The 13,507-nt window shown below is 39.9% G+C and overlaps 1 protein-coding gene across 1 annotated transcript in view; it reads right to left on the reverse strand.

Moving 5' to 3' along the window:
* KLHL29 (kelch like family member 29) overlaps window positions 1-13,507 on the reverse strand; it is a 389,148-nt gene that overhangs the window by 139,313 nt on the left and 236,328 nt on the right. The window lies entirely within an intron of this gene.

The raw sequence follows: 13,507 nt of genomic DNA on the forward strand, positions 1-13,507 counted from the left end.
ATCACATGGATTTAAATGCTACACCAGACCCCTGCTGCAATTTCAGGGGGCCTTCCCAAACAATCATGCCTTTGCTGAAGAAAAGGCTTCTAGAAAACAAGGGTGCTCCAACAGGTCTCATTTATTTAAGTCTGCTGTGTATTTCATTGCTGGAAGATTAAAAGTTTTTTGTTTTGTTTTGTTTTTACTGGTGTCAGAACCTCTAAATCAAGCAAACGGAACCAGCTGCCTATTGCTGAATGAGTATTGAGGAGTGAAGCCATAAAGAACAGGAGACCAGTCTGAGTGATTGCTTGTTTGCCTCGCATCTGGGAAGTAATTTAGCTCAGAGATGGGGGTACAGCAGCTCCATAAATGCCCTGGGTCACACTGTACCAATGAAATCTCTGTCAACACCAGCAGCCTGTTCACCCATCACCAGTACCTCAATCAACCCAAAGGAAGTTATTAGCAAACCCATTTATGCCCTCTGCAAATACATGCACACCTTCCCCAAGCCAATCTGTCATTCTTCCTCTCTGCAAACCCACCAGAGGCACCTGCTTCCTCCTGCCCGCCCTCCTTCCCCACCAGCACCCCCACAAGCACCTGCCCTGCTCCAGTGTTCCCCCCTTCACCCAAGAGCCTCTGATCTCTCCTGACACCCACTCCCTTTTCTACCTGAGCTTTATCCTCTGCGGGCTCCTGGACTCAGGAGTTGTGTGTGCAAACCTCAATAGACGACCAAGGTTTTGCTGTGCTGCCCTCTTTGCTCCCAGAAGCCACAATGGGAATATTTCCCCCACTAGACATGCTATACTTTGTTAAATGCAGAAGTTCACAGGGAAATGTGATTTTAATATATATTTTCCTGAAATTGTTTTTTTTTTATTTTCAAAACTCATGAATTTATTATTTTCCATCATTTAGGGGTTATGTTTTTTGGTTTTTTAATGTAATTTCTCTGGATTCTTTTTCTATTTTATTTGCACCAAGGACAATGATAATCTGGTTTTAGATTCACATTTACTTCTGTCCCCACCATTCTGACTACCTCTATAACTTTTGCAATTGAAATAAAAATGAGTCAGAAAAGACATAAAGAGAGGACATGCAGACAGTCAAGAGCTTTAAGAGCTCTGGTCTATTCATGGTGAAGAAAGGGCAGGAGGGGAAGAAATAAGTCTCGGTTTTGAAATGCTTTCTATTTATAAATTGTCCTGAGAAAATGATTAATATGAATACCTTTAGCTTTTACATTGTATGAGGTCTTTGACACAAGAGGATATAACACTGCTGGTGGTTTACCAGTTCATTTTAGCAGTATCCCTTTGGGTCTAGCTAAACTGTTTAACAGCAGCCAAAGCACTCTGCAGTAGAAAAATAAATAAATAAATAAATATATACATAAATAAATAAAAAACCCACCACCATTCTCTGCCTATATATCAACTAAAATACGCCCCCCAGAAATACCAATATTTATTCCAAAGCAAAGCTTTAAAAAATGTACATGCACTATAGAGAAACGGGCATTTTTAGAAACCAAAAGGAGGATTCATGACTCAAATCACACCCTGTGTGCTCCACGTGTGGCATCGGTGTGTTGCATTTCTTTGTTGTATCAACTGGGTCTTACTAGTGGGTTTGAAATATACAGCTGTCATTATTGTGAGGCATTGTCAAGACAGGCAGCATCTTGTTTAACTTTGTTACATTCCCAAGCTGCTTTAAAACTGTGTTGATACAAAATAAGAAAAAAAAAATTTCCTCTACCTTAAATAATACAGAATGACACACATGCGACAATTTTAAAAGAACCTGTATGTTTTGTCCAGAATGGGTAAGAAGGAAGTACAGTTCTGCTAAATCCTACAAAAGATCCAGTTGCTTATTTTGGAACTTGTTTTCCAAAAACCCTAGAGCACCACACCAGACAACACATGTGAAAGTGGTAAAGTCTGCAGCCAAAACTAGATCTAAATTCCATACTTTGAGCATTAAAAAAGAGGAAGGAGGTTATCAGGTTTGCCATCAATAAATGCTTCTCCTTCACTTTCACTAAATGACCGATTTTATTTTATTAAACATGCTCACAAATCCTGCTTCTTAGAGGCTCAGTGGATTTAAACATACAAATCCAGTAAGTTGCTTTCAAACTGCACTCCTGAACTTGTGTTTGTTCGATCAGAAAGTGCCAGAGATCAGTTGGTATGAAATCACAACACACATCCATGAAACACAGACAGTAATGGCAGTGGAAAGAGAGGAACAGCTCACTGAACTTCCTTTTAAAATGTATACATACTTCTGGTCTCTGATCTAATTTCTGCTTTATTTTTCTTAATACATGAAGGGTTACATTACAAGTGCTGTATGTCTCTGATCTGATTGCAGCAATTACCCATTTGCGTCTCTGGAAAGTGAAATTATTTCCAGCGTTATCAAACAAAGGAACTTTCTGTCCATTCGCTCAGGCCCACAACAGTGCTCTATTTGATGCTTTTAATGTACAACACAAATGACCAAAAAATGGCCTGTATTATGCTAGTTGTGCAGGGGGAAGAGCTGTGTTCCATTAGTGATCCACAGACTTCACAGAAACTAATTGTACTATGTTACACTTTTATCTTTAGCTTTCATGTCAGATGCTTGTTTGAATTAAACATGGAACACATGAAAAAAGGAAATGCATTACAAAATCTACTGGGTATACATCTCTGCCAAAAGTCTATTTACATGAAAAGACCAAAAGGTTTCTAAAAGGTCTGTTAAAACCTGGCTAGTCAACAGCAGCATTGGCTAGTTAATTGCCTGAAATTCCTGGCAGACTACAAAGACTACTTAAGGAATCATCAGCATCTTTCTAGCACCTGTAAAATGTTCAATTTGTGCTCTTCGTCATGGATAGAGTACCCCAAAATAAAATCTCAGGATTTTTTTCCCTCTTTAGTTGAAGCCACCATTAAGAACCAATAAAAACGTTCAGCTGAAGTCTGCATTTCACCACCTGCCACTTTGAACTCCAGAAGGGAGCAGTCTCCCAGTTTTAAGGAAATTAACTGCAATACAGATGTACAGGCAGAAGAGAGCAAGACAGAACAATTCTGGAATTACTTGAGACTAACACAGACAAGTTGCCAGATTGTCAATTTTTTGCAGCTCAAGCAGTCATAAACCATGGCCCATAGGCAACAGTAATTGTTGTACAGCTGGTCGACTGAACCTTATTATATTAAAACATTAAAACCTTCAGATTCATGAGGCTTTTCAAGATATCTACAAGAAAGTTCATGAGTTCACAGCCATCAGATGATGTTAAAGATTGGGAATTAGTGATTTGGTCTATACAGCATCATGGCTGTATACGGCTACTCTTAGGTGTTGAGGGAGCATAGCTACAACTAAGTCTGACTTTAAGCCCTAAGCTTTACAAATCTGTAATGAAATAAGATCTAAATGTCTAGTAAGACCTTTTTTACATCAGTAGAAACATAAAATCTATTGTACTACTAAGAGCATCAAAGTGTATGCTAGTGGACTTAAAGAACTCAACATAATAAACACAAAAATCCAACAACAAAAATTCCAGTAGAATCTTCCCCAGGTTCAACACCACCAAGCACCTCCTGGAAAGGACTTACAAACACATTTTAGCAAATTCCCCAGAGCTTGTGGAACCACTGACATACATCCTGCTATGGCTCAGTGTGTTAAGTCCTATTCTAACAGTTTCGTGAGCAAAAACAAACTAATCTGGAAAGAGAGATACTATTTGTGATTCCCAGCAATCAAAACTGTTTTAATAAGGCATTCATTTAAAGTGATGGATGAGAAGTAGCGAATCTCTGTTCCAATTTTCCAAAAAAGATTGGGAATGGCAGCTTAATACCAAGGTAACGTATCCAATATGCAACCCAGTCTATTTTTCTTCCCATTGAAAATAAAAAGGTTAAGGAGCATGCATGCACAGAGGCAAACATTCCCTCCCACAGATTCAGGTTTTATGGCCTGTCATGGGTAAAAGCAACTTCAGTTTAATGAGGGAATTCCTTTTAAAGCCATTCTCTATGCCTCTAACTGGTAATGACTGGTGGCCCTGGTTGGGTTTGAAGTCTGAATGTGTCTGATGCACTAAAAAGTTCAGTGGTCTCTGCACCAAAGAGTTTATGGTCTAATTTGTAGTTCGCACTGTTAAATATTGCATGAATCAGGTATTATTTGTAGGTGTGCATGTAAAATCTGACCATACAGGGATAAATCTTTATATGGAGCAAATTCCTACACGGTGCTGGACAGGACCCAAGTATATTTCTGAGTTTAGTCCATGGCCAAAGTAGCTCTTAAGGATGGAAGCAGAGCTTTTAAAGATGCACTGATGACAGCAATATCTCCCTAGCACTGGCTGTGTGGCTGGGCTACAGAAATTAAACTGTTGTTTTAAGAGATGAATGTACTGTAACATATTAAAAACCTAAGAGATATTGACAGGCCAGCATATAAGAGGAACAGAAAGAACAGCCCTGCAGTAAAACCTCATTCAAGGACTTGCTCATGGGTGGAGAAAAGAACTCATCTACCTTACAGTTCCCATCACCAGGCAATTCTGTGATGACACAGCGTTGTTTTTCTCTTCCCAAAACTAATGTGGGAGCCGCAAGAAAGAGAGTAATACAGTTAACTCATAGGAAAAATATTACTACCCTGCATAAAAGACAAAAGAAGTCTAAGTTCCCTCTTGAGCAGACAGAATAATTCAATACTTGGACTCCTTAAACACCATCCAGCGAGGAGCCACCAGTCAGGGCGAGCTCCGGAGCACCATGCACAGACCAGAGACACGCGGCTCAGCAGTGGGGTAAAGTCCTCACTTTGCAGCAGATTTAAAAACACTCCCCACCTCAAGGTTAATGATACAGGCCTGGAGAAACCCATGAGTGCAGCGGGCCCACATCCCTGTGATGCATGCATTCCACCCCTTGACCAAACTGGGATAGTTTGGTAGAGGTTGCAAAGGAAGTAAAGGTCTGATCCGTGTCCAGGCCAAGAACTTCTCTACTGTGAACTTGTTCCCTGAAAAACCATTAAGGAAACAGTGACACAGTGAGCATCAATGCACATGAGCTTGGAACACTGATCGTGCGATTAACACATGAATAGCTGGTGGCTTTTCCAAGACTCATTAATCAAGGAGCAAAGAAATTTGTTGTTACAAGAAGAGACATGCATACTTTTTCCATCACATGCAATTGGACTATAACCCAACCGGCTTAATTCCAGAAATTTGACAGCCTAAGTGAGCCTTCTTGAGCTCTTCTGGCCAGGCAGCCTGGTTGCATGGTGGTGATCCTTCCTTGAGCTGGGACAACTCTTAAGAAGGCTCCTTGAGATAGCGAGACCTTTAACCAATGGCTGATATGTCAGGAACCTAAATTAATACTAATGAAACATTACTAATTCATGTAGCTACTCAATATTAATTATTATCAACTTATTATAGATCATTCCATTAGATGTAATCCGTTGTCCAAGTCTGAAATCTCTATTGGATCTAACTGTACCAAGGCTCTATAATGAGTTTAGAATGCAAGCAGGTCCACTCTGAACTTTGTGACTCAACAGAAGACTCTTCCTTACTCTTTGTATTTCTTTCATTAGATATAGATCTTTGTCTGAGACTCAGACTGGACCTGGCTGCACCTAAGTTCCACCATGTTGTACCTCATGACTCATCAGGAGAGTCTTCCTTACCATTTTCCATCTCCAGTCGCTGTGCAAAACATTCTGCCTTGATTCTAACTCAGTTGCATTTGTGCCCTTCTTCCATGCAGTAATTAATAAGGTGAACCTCACCATCAAACTTACTTAACCTTTGTAAGCCACTGTTAAACTTTGTTAAATTCCACTGAACTTATTGAACTAATGAAACATATTGCTGCTTCTCTCTTGAGTGAGGTGCATTCCACATATTCACAGGAGTTCCAGACGAGCACAGCATCAGCGCCTTTACCCAGCCCTGATCCTGGCTTCACGCACAGCACAGCTTCTCACCACTCAGTTTGGGAGCTGATAAGAAGGCACATATATGAGCATGTCCAGCTTCTTCCCAACACCAAAATCAACCCAAACTTTCTGGGACCGAGCCTTGGCTACTCTGATAAATAAGAAAGCTCAAATTCCCTTGCTTTGACAATGCAATGGAAGATAACTCCATACTGGGAAAGGGTCAGCTGCTTCTGTCTCATCAACTTTTTCTAAGGCTCACATCCACATTACCTGCAGGTTTGTGAAGGAAAGAGAAGGAATGAGATTATGGAAAAGAACAGAGAAAGATGGGATAGAAAAGGGTTGTGAATTGACCACAGGTGGTGTCTACTTCTTTCTCATGGCTGACTGCCCAGTACAACCACCGCTCTCATACCAGTGCTCCAATCATTAGCTAGGAATGAATGCAGGACCATGAAATGACAAGAAGTGCTTCATAAATGCTACTTTGTATTCTGTCTTGGCAAATTGCACCAGCAGAGGCTCAGGTACTCACCCAGCTGCCTTCATTTCTCAGCGAGAACATCAGGGAACGGAGCTGAGGTATCGAACCAAGGTCCCGGCTGCGACACTTGCTGCTCCAGGACACCAGGGACATCAGCGCACGACACTGGGTTCGAGCACAGAAGCCCCACTTTAGCCTGAGCAGAACCTCCTCTACTAACACGGTCTGCATGCAGATCAACCCCAAATCAGAGCAAAGCTACGAATGCAAAATCATCTCACGACGGAGGAGAAAACGCGCGGCACGGGGAACAACGCGACAGCTACAGAGAACATGCACTGCGCAACGCGAGAGGGCTCTCAGAGATCCTGCAGGCATCCCATGGCACGGGCACATAAATCCACTTCATCATAAGTGCTTTTTGTCAGAGGGCTTAAGGAAATAGGGGCAGTAATGGAGTAAGTGCTTGTCAGACCAGAATCCCAAGGGTGCACAAAGGATGTTGCCCTTATGTACTGGCAAAGCTACTGAAGAAGAACCTAAAGGCTGACTTCTTGAAAACTAAACATTTATCTTGAATGCAAATGCTGGCCATTGGTAGGCTCAGAAGTCACTCCATATGGCATTTTCATGCCAAATTTCTCATGGAATTCTTTTAATTATCCAAACAGGACCCCAAATTTCATTCTGGATGAGGGCCTGAAGCATCAGAAAGAAAGAGAGGAATACTTAAGAAGCAAAATGCCCCAATCCCAGCAGTAAGTTACTGCTCTAAAAGTTCCTTTTTCTTGCATTGGATGCCAGCATTCTACATTCAAGCCCTCTGAACTCAGTATTTCAATTGCAGTACACAGTCCGTGGCAGGAAAGTGCATGTTCTCTGCCTACACAGCAGGCACATAAAAAGAAAGGGGAAAAAAAAAGAAAACCAATATAAGCCTGTGAGTGTTGAACAGTGCTGCGTGTTATTAGTGATTTATTAACTTGGCTTGATCAATAAGGCTATCATCAAGGGCATATTTAGTTTGCACATATATTTCACTTTCTAACAAGCACTTTTGTGTGCTCACTTTAGTTTCCATAATCTGATCCAGGTTTCAGGAAGCTTTCTTTAAGGGAGAACAGAGAATTCTTTTTCTAAAAAAAGGATCAAAGTATACTCAGTCAACTCTCAAACAAAAGGACAGACAGTACTGTAGAAACAGCATGCTTACCTTTCACAGCAAAAAGAAAAATAAGCCTATAGGTTGGGGTTTATCACTGCCTTAAGTTCACCAACACCAATTAAGCTATTAAGTTGTGGCTGAATTAGGATCACAGCAATTAAAAATTTCAACTTTCTTCGAGTGTCTTCCATCAGTAACATGCTAATTTAATGCATAATTTAAACTCTGCTGTCCTTTAATTCAGCATTTGTAAATAATTAAAAAAAGAACTAAAAATCCTTTTGCACTTACAAAGCTGACCCCCTCCCCCTTTTGCTACTGCAAAACAAAAAATACTTTTCAATCAAGAATTTATTTAATTTTTTATATGTGAAAGTAAAAGCCATAAAAAAGATGAGAAACTGATTTACAAGATAGAACAATTAGCTCTGGGATATGTACATTAAGACTAATAAATTTCACATCATATTTTAAGAAGTGGAGGAGGAATCCCAGATATATTAGACTTTATTCAAATTCTATTGAAATGTTCAATTAAGAGCATCTTAGAAAGGTAAGTTATGCAGGCACTAAAATTAAGATGTGAAAAACAGCATTAGAGTGCTATTTCTCTCAGACACTATACACTTTAATAATCCATCCCTTTTTCTACATCCAAGGTAACATCGAAAATCTGGGTATTCTTGTAATTGTTCTGGTCTTGTTAAATTTTTATTTTGTGTAGAGGAAACACAAATGTATTTCACAGTGAAAAACACTACAATAATATACTGCATTCCCTTTTAACCCAAAATCACAGATCTTAATGATTCTTATTAAAACTTTTTTTTCCTCTGCTATAAAGACATTTTCCTCTGTGCGGACAGATGAAAATGTCCTTTAAGATTCAAACAAGTTTGTGCAAAACCAGCTCGAACCCATCGATATCCCATTGGTTCCTAAAAGAACCTAAACATTCCCCAAGCTCTTCTGACCAGACATGACTGGCAGATGCTTTTTGGGAATGAGGTCTCAAGACACAACCCTATTTCCATTCAGATTCAGAGCTTTATTAACACAGGAACTTCAGTGCAGGATCAGGCAGTGAGGTAGACATTTAATTTGATTTACAACAGACTGCTAATATATGTTTTTTCTGGAAACACAGTAACTGTTTTGTTCAATTCTTCTGCTCTGTAGGTTTTACATTAAAGCGTTCCTGCTTGTTTTGTTTCTGTATCTCTGTGCTACCAATAGGAAGCTGCCCAGTTCTCCTGTTTTCTTTCAGCAGAACGGGTTCGTGGACTAGCATGACTGCCTCAGGTGCCTCAACCACCATCCTTCTAAAAGATTTATGGCAAACACATTGCATCCCAAGATATAAATCTACCAAATGGCTATTAGACAAACTTTGCTGTCCACAGCCACATGATTTAAAGCAAAACTGATAATGGTATAGCTTGGCCTAGCATTACTGGTACACCTGTCAGAATTGTGCTACATCGCCGCACATTTCTTCCAGATACCTCATTCTCATTTTGGGTGTGAATCGGATGATCCTTTAGTATTACTCTGTTCACAGCAACTTGTGATGCTAAACACTCCTTTGTCATCCAAGGATAAATGGGTACCATCAAGATTAGGCTCTACTTACATCTCCTTCATTGATATACATTCCTTTACCTTTTATTCTTTTAAGATTAAATTATTCTAAGCATCTAGTCCAATTTGAGCCATTGGACTAATTAAGAAGAGGAAATCCAGCAAGGATGCAAGTTTGGCCAAAGACTTTTCTGTTTTTGAAAACCCCCTGTTATGTATCTTTAAAAGAAAATTCATGTTACGAAAAGTATAAAACCTCACACTCTCTTTTCTCCCAGGAAGTTAATGTCAAGGCTTATTGTGAGCACTAAATAACACAGGTTAGTTCTGTAAGCCATGAAGGGAAGGACAGACTAAAATTAAATGACCTTTGGTAGGGATACCTCACCTACAACAGCAAGTCGTTATCTGATCTTCCTAATTCTCCTCCTCCGCTGTCGCAGGTCATGGTCCATCAGAAGCTGCTATTCCTGCTAGGATGGGTGCAGGGCAGACAGTGCCCTTGCATTCCCCCTGGATGGACTGCCAGGGAGGCCAGCCTGGGGTCATTGCAGGTAATACCCCTGAAGAGGCAGCCTGTCCCCTGCTGAACTCGCTGTGGCCTTCAGAAGAGCAAGGGGAGTTCAAGCGGTTCTTGTACAACCTTTGCCTCCAGAATACAAACTGAGCCTTGGTTTGTTGTAATAAAGGTTCAATTAGAACACAAATCTATAAATATCTAACAGTGCAGATCAAAATGGCCAACTTTGGTCACAGCTATTGATCAGAGTGAGAGAAGAAGCAAAATGGGACCACACACCTACTCTGAAAAAAACCCCAATAGGTATGCTTTGCACACAACAGGTGGAAATCAAAGTTATCTTTGTTGAGAATCCAAAATCTCCTTTCTGCCCATACCACAGTTTTTGGAGTGACTGTCAGCTTCAGTCACTGCCTGACTGGCTCTACCAGATTTTCCAGATGTTATTAGAATAAAGCACAGAGCCATATTTTGGTTTTTAGTGATGATTCTGTGCCAAATTCAAACATAGATCACATGCTGAGTTTCTTAAAATCACTGAGTTAACAAGAAAGTTGAGCCATTAAGCAAGATCTTCCACCAAACATGTCTCAGAAAGGGTCACAGAATTTGTGACATTTAGATGCTTTGAGAGGAGATATGAAGTTGGACTGAATGATAACTGTAGGTCCCTTCTGACTTAACTAATTCTTTTCTATTCTATTCTATTCTATTCTATTCTATTCTATTCTATTCACAATTAAATAAGCATATGTACATAGATACATCTGTATGTCTTTCCCTTTCTACTAATGAGCTGTGGATGCTATAAAAAAGTTCATCATCTTTTTCTAAAAGTAGTCCAAGCTTCATATACTGGGGAAGAAAAACTAGAGGTAAAAGCTAACAGACTCACTGAGGGCCCGCTTTTCTAATGCTGCATTTGATTAATTATATGATTTACTTTCAATGACTGCTTCAATCAATCCTGATCAAATTAACAAAGACAATGATCAGAAATACCAGACTAAAACACAATACAAATTATTTGGTTCCAGGGGATCCAATCAAAGGAAACAGGATTAAATTAACCAGTGATCGGATTAAGGAAAAGTTGCTGTATAAAGTCAGAAATGTATTAGTACTTCAGGCCATTTGCTGTGTCTGTAGGTTGCCATTTCCTGCTCTTTACCTGGAGTTCTCAATACACTTTAAACAAAATTGAGTTTTCTAGGTATTACAAAGGTAATGTGGAAGAAATAAAATAAAATAAAATAAAATAAAATAAAATAAAATAAAATAAAATAAAATAAAATAAAATAAAAAATAGTAATAGTTACTATATTACTACTATTTCACAGTAGCATAGTATATGGGGGTCTGCCACAGTAGGCATCCTTTAAAGAAAATATACACCTTCATACACCCTCCTTCCCCAGGAGTCTGTACCTCAAGGAGTTTCTAGTCTATGTGCACTACACAGAGATCAAAACATGACAGAGTATCAGGATACAATCAAAAAGACAGAAAAACCCATTTAATTCTACAACGTTAGTAAAGTACAAAGATGAAAAAGCTACTGTTCAACAAGGAGCATTAATGAAAGTTGCCAGTGATACAGCTGAAAATGTAGTTCTTACCTAAAAATGAAAGTAAATACAAGTATCACAGGAGAAATACTTCTATTTGCTGTGTACTAAGCTGAACCTTGAGCAGCTGACAAGGTCCTACAGCACTGAACAGAGATTTACTTTCAAATGCCTTGGGCTCAGGCTGGTTCAACTGGACCAGTCAGCGCCGAGCTGCAAAGGGACTTTGTGTCCAATGTGAGGCAAAAGAAAGGCTGGGGACATCAGGAGCCAGCTCACTTGGAAGTAATTTAGAAAATATAAATGCTGAGTTACAGACTGAAACCAGACTCAATTCCTGCCCTCTTTTTCTGCTAAAAGATTCACTTAATAGATAAATGAGGGATGTAGAGAGGTAATCCCTAAGGACTGTTAATAAAGCTACTTTAGAATGCTGGCACGCTGTGCTGCTTGTAAATCCTGGCCCCCCATGCTGCACGGGATGAGGAAGGACACTGGACTGGATGTGCTGCTCACATGGCAGCAGTCCTCAGCAGCACAGAGACAGAAGAAACCTACACTGCCACTGATCCCACTGTGCACATTAGGGGCCAAAGCAGAGGGTTCACTCATCTTTCAAAAATGGTAAGAAAAGGAGCTGCTGTAATCTGAACAAAAACAAAAGGCAAAGCAGGTGTAAGCAGGTCAGATTCTAACGAACAAATCCAAGTATTTGTCTCTTATGAAAGTATTCAGGAACTGTACGGGAAGACTCCTTCACTATCACCTGGTACAGTGCCACTTCCATCTCTGAGTATGTTCTGTTGGTAACTGCCAGCAGGCATCACGTCCATCCAGTCACCTGAAAGGACTTTGGCACTTGTGATGGCCCCAGGACTTTCCTTGCATGCAGGGAACAGACCAAGCTGAGTGTTGGGGTAGCTGACCTGAGTGTGAGATGGTCTTTGTCGGAAATGAAACCACAGGAGACATGAGACAACAACTGCTGGTCAGCAAGGCAGATATTCACCCATGGGATCTGGTTTGTACGGCCATGGCCACGTGTCCTTTCCTTGCAGCTCACTATTTACACCAGGTATTTGTGCTGAAGGGCTCTCCTTGCAAGACTGAACATTGGATGAGCTGCTTTACTTCCTGAACTTGAGAAAGTATTTAGGGAAACATCCATCTCTCCTTTCCCACAACTTAAGGGACTTAATATTTTGTCTTTGTTTTCAGCTATGACAGCGAGTAAATTTTAAAGCATCAGCTCTTCTCAGCCAAAAGACATTTGCCACTATGATTAAGAATGTATTATCTTGTCTCTTCTGTCGCCTTAAAGAGTAACTTATTTTTATGTATGGCTTTTTCTCACGCTGTGCATTGCTACACTCTTTTTTCAATCTCATCGCAATTTTTTTCAAGAGTATTCTCAGTTTCATTTTCTTACTTTATTTTCCTCGTGTCTCTGTCTCTCTCTTCACCATTTCTATCATGCTATCTTCTAAGTGAAATCAGAACCCAATTATACTCCTGTTAGAACTGAACTTTCAAATCCATCATGTGCTAGTGGGCTCAAAATTAGGCAAATAAATTCCCTCAACCCTACAAATTAAATTGAATCTTTGCATATGTTCTTTTAAGAGCACAAAGATGTCAAGTATTCACCCAGCTGTCACAAAATATGATAAGCAGGCTCTTTGAATTCATATAGATTTTCTAAATCGTTTGTCAGATTTAACCGAAATGCTAATGGATCCAAAAGTAAATTCTAATCTATCCTAAATATCTGGTTATTATTACTATTACAGTAGGACTTGGAATTATCAGTTGAGGATCAGGGCACAATCTCTATGCATTTCATACACAAAGACAAACATCATCATAAAACTTTCTCAAGTTTTATCTCATTATTTTACAACAGCCTCCTCATAGCTATACTCAATTTCATTTAAGAACAAAAGTACCAGCAGCTTGTAATGTGTTGGCTGTTGAAACCTGGATCTTACATTTGGTAAAGCCAGCAATTGTCTCCCAAATGCAGAGTCTGAATTTAAAAAGCTGTCATGCAGGTCGGGCATTGCTCAGGTTTCATTCTGGTCAAAGCTCATGATGGAAAGGGAGCAGAGCCAGATCAGCCTCAGCAAAAGGATGGGCACCTGCACAGAGCTGCTGATGCCAGGGGGTTGGACATTCCACAGTGCACCTGCACCTGCTCTGTGTGG

Source organism: Ammospiza nelsoni, chromosome 3, assembly GCF_027579445.1.
Source record: "Ammospiza nelsoni isolate bAmmNel1 chromosome 3, bAmmNel1.pri, whole genome shotgun sequence".
In the NCBI taxonomy this organism is placed as follows: Eukaryota; Metazoa; Chordata; class Aves; order Passeriformes; family Passerellidae; genus Ammospiza; species Ammospiza nelsoni.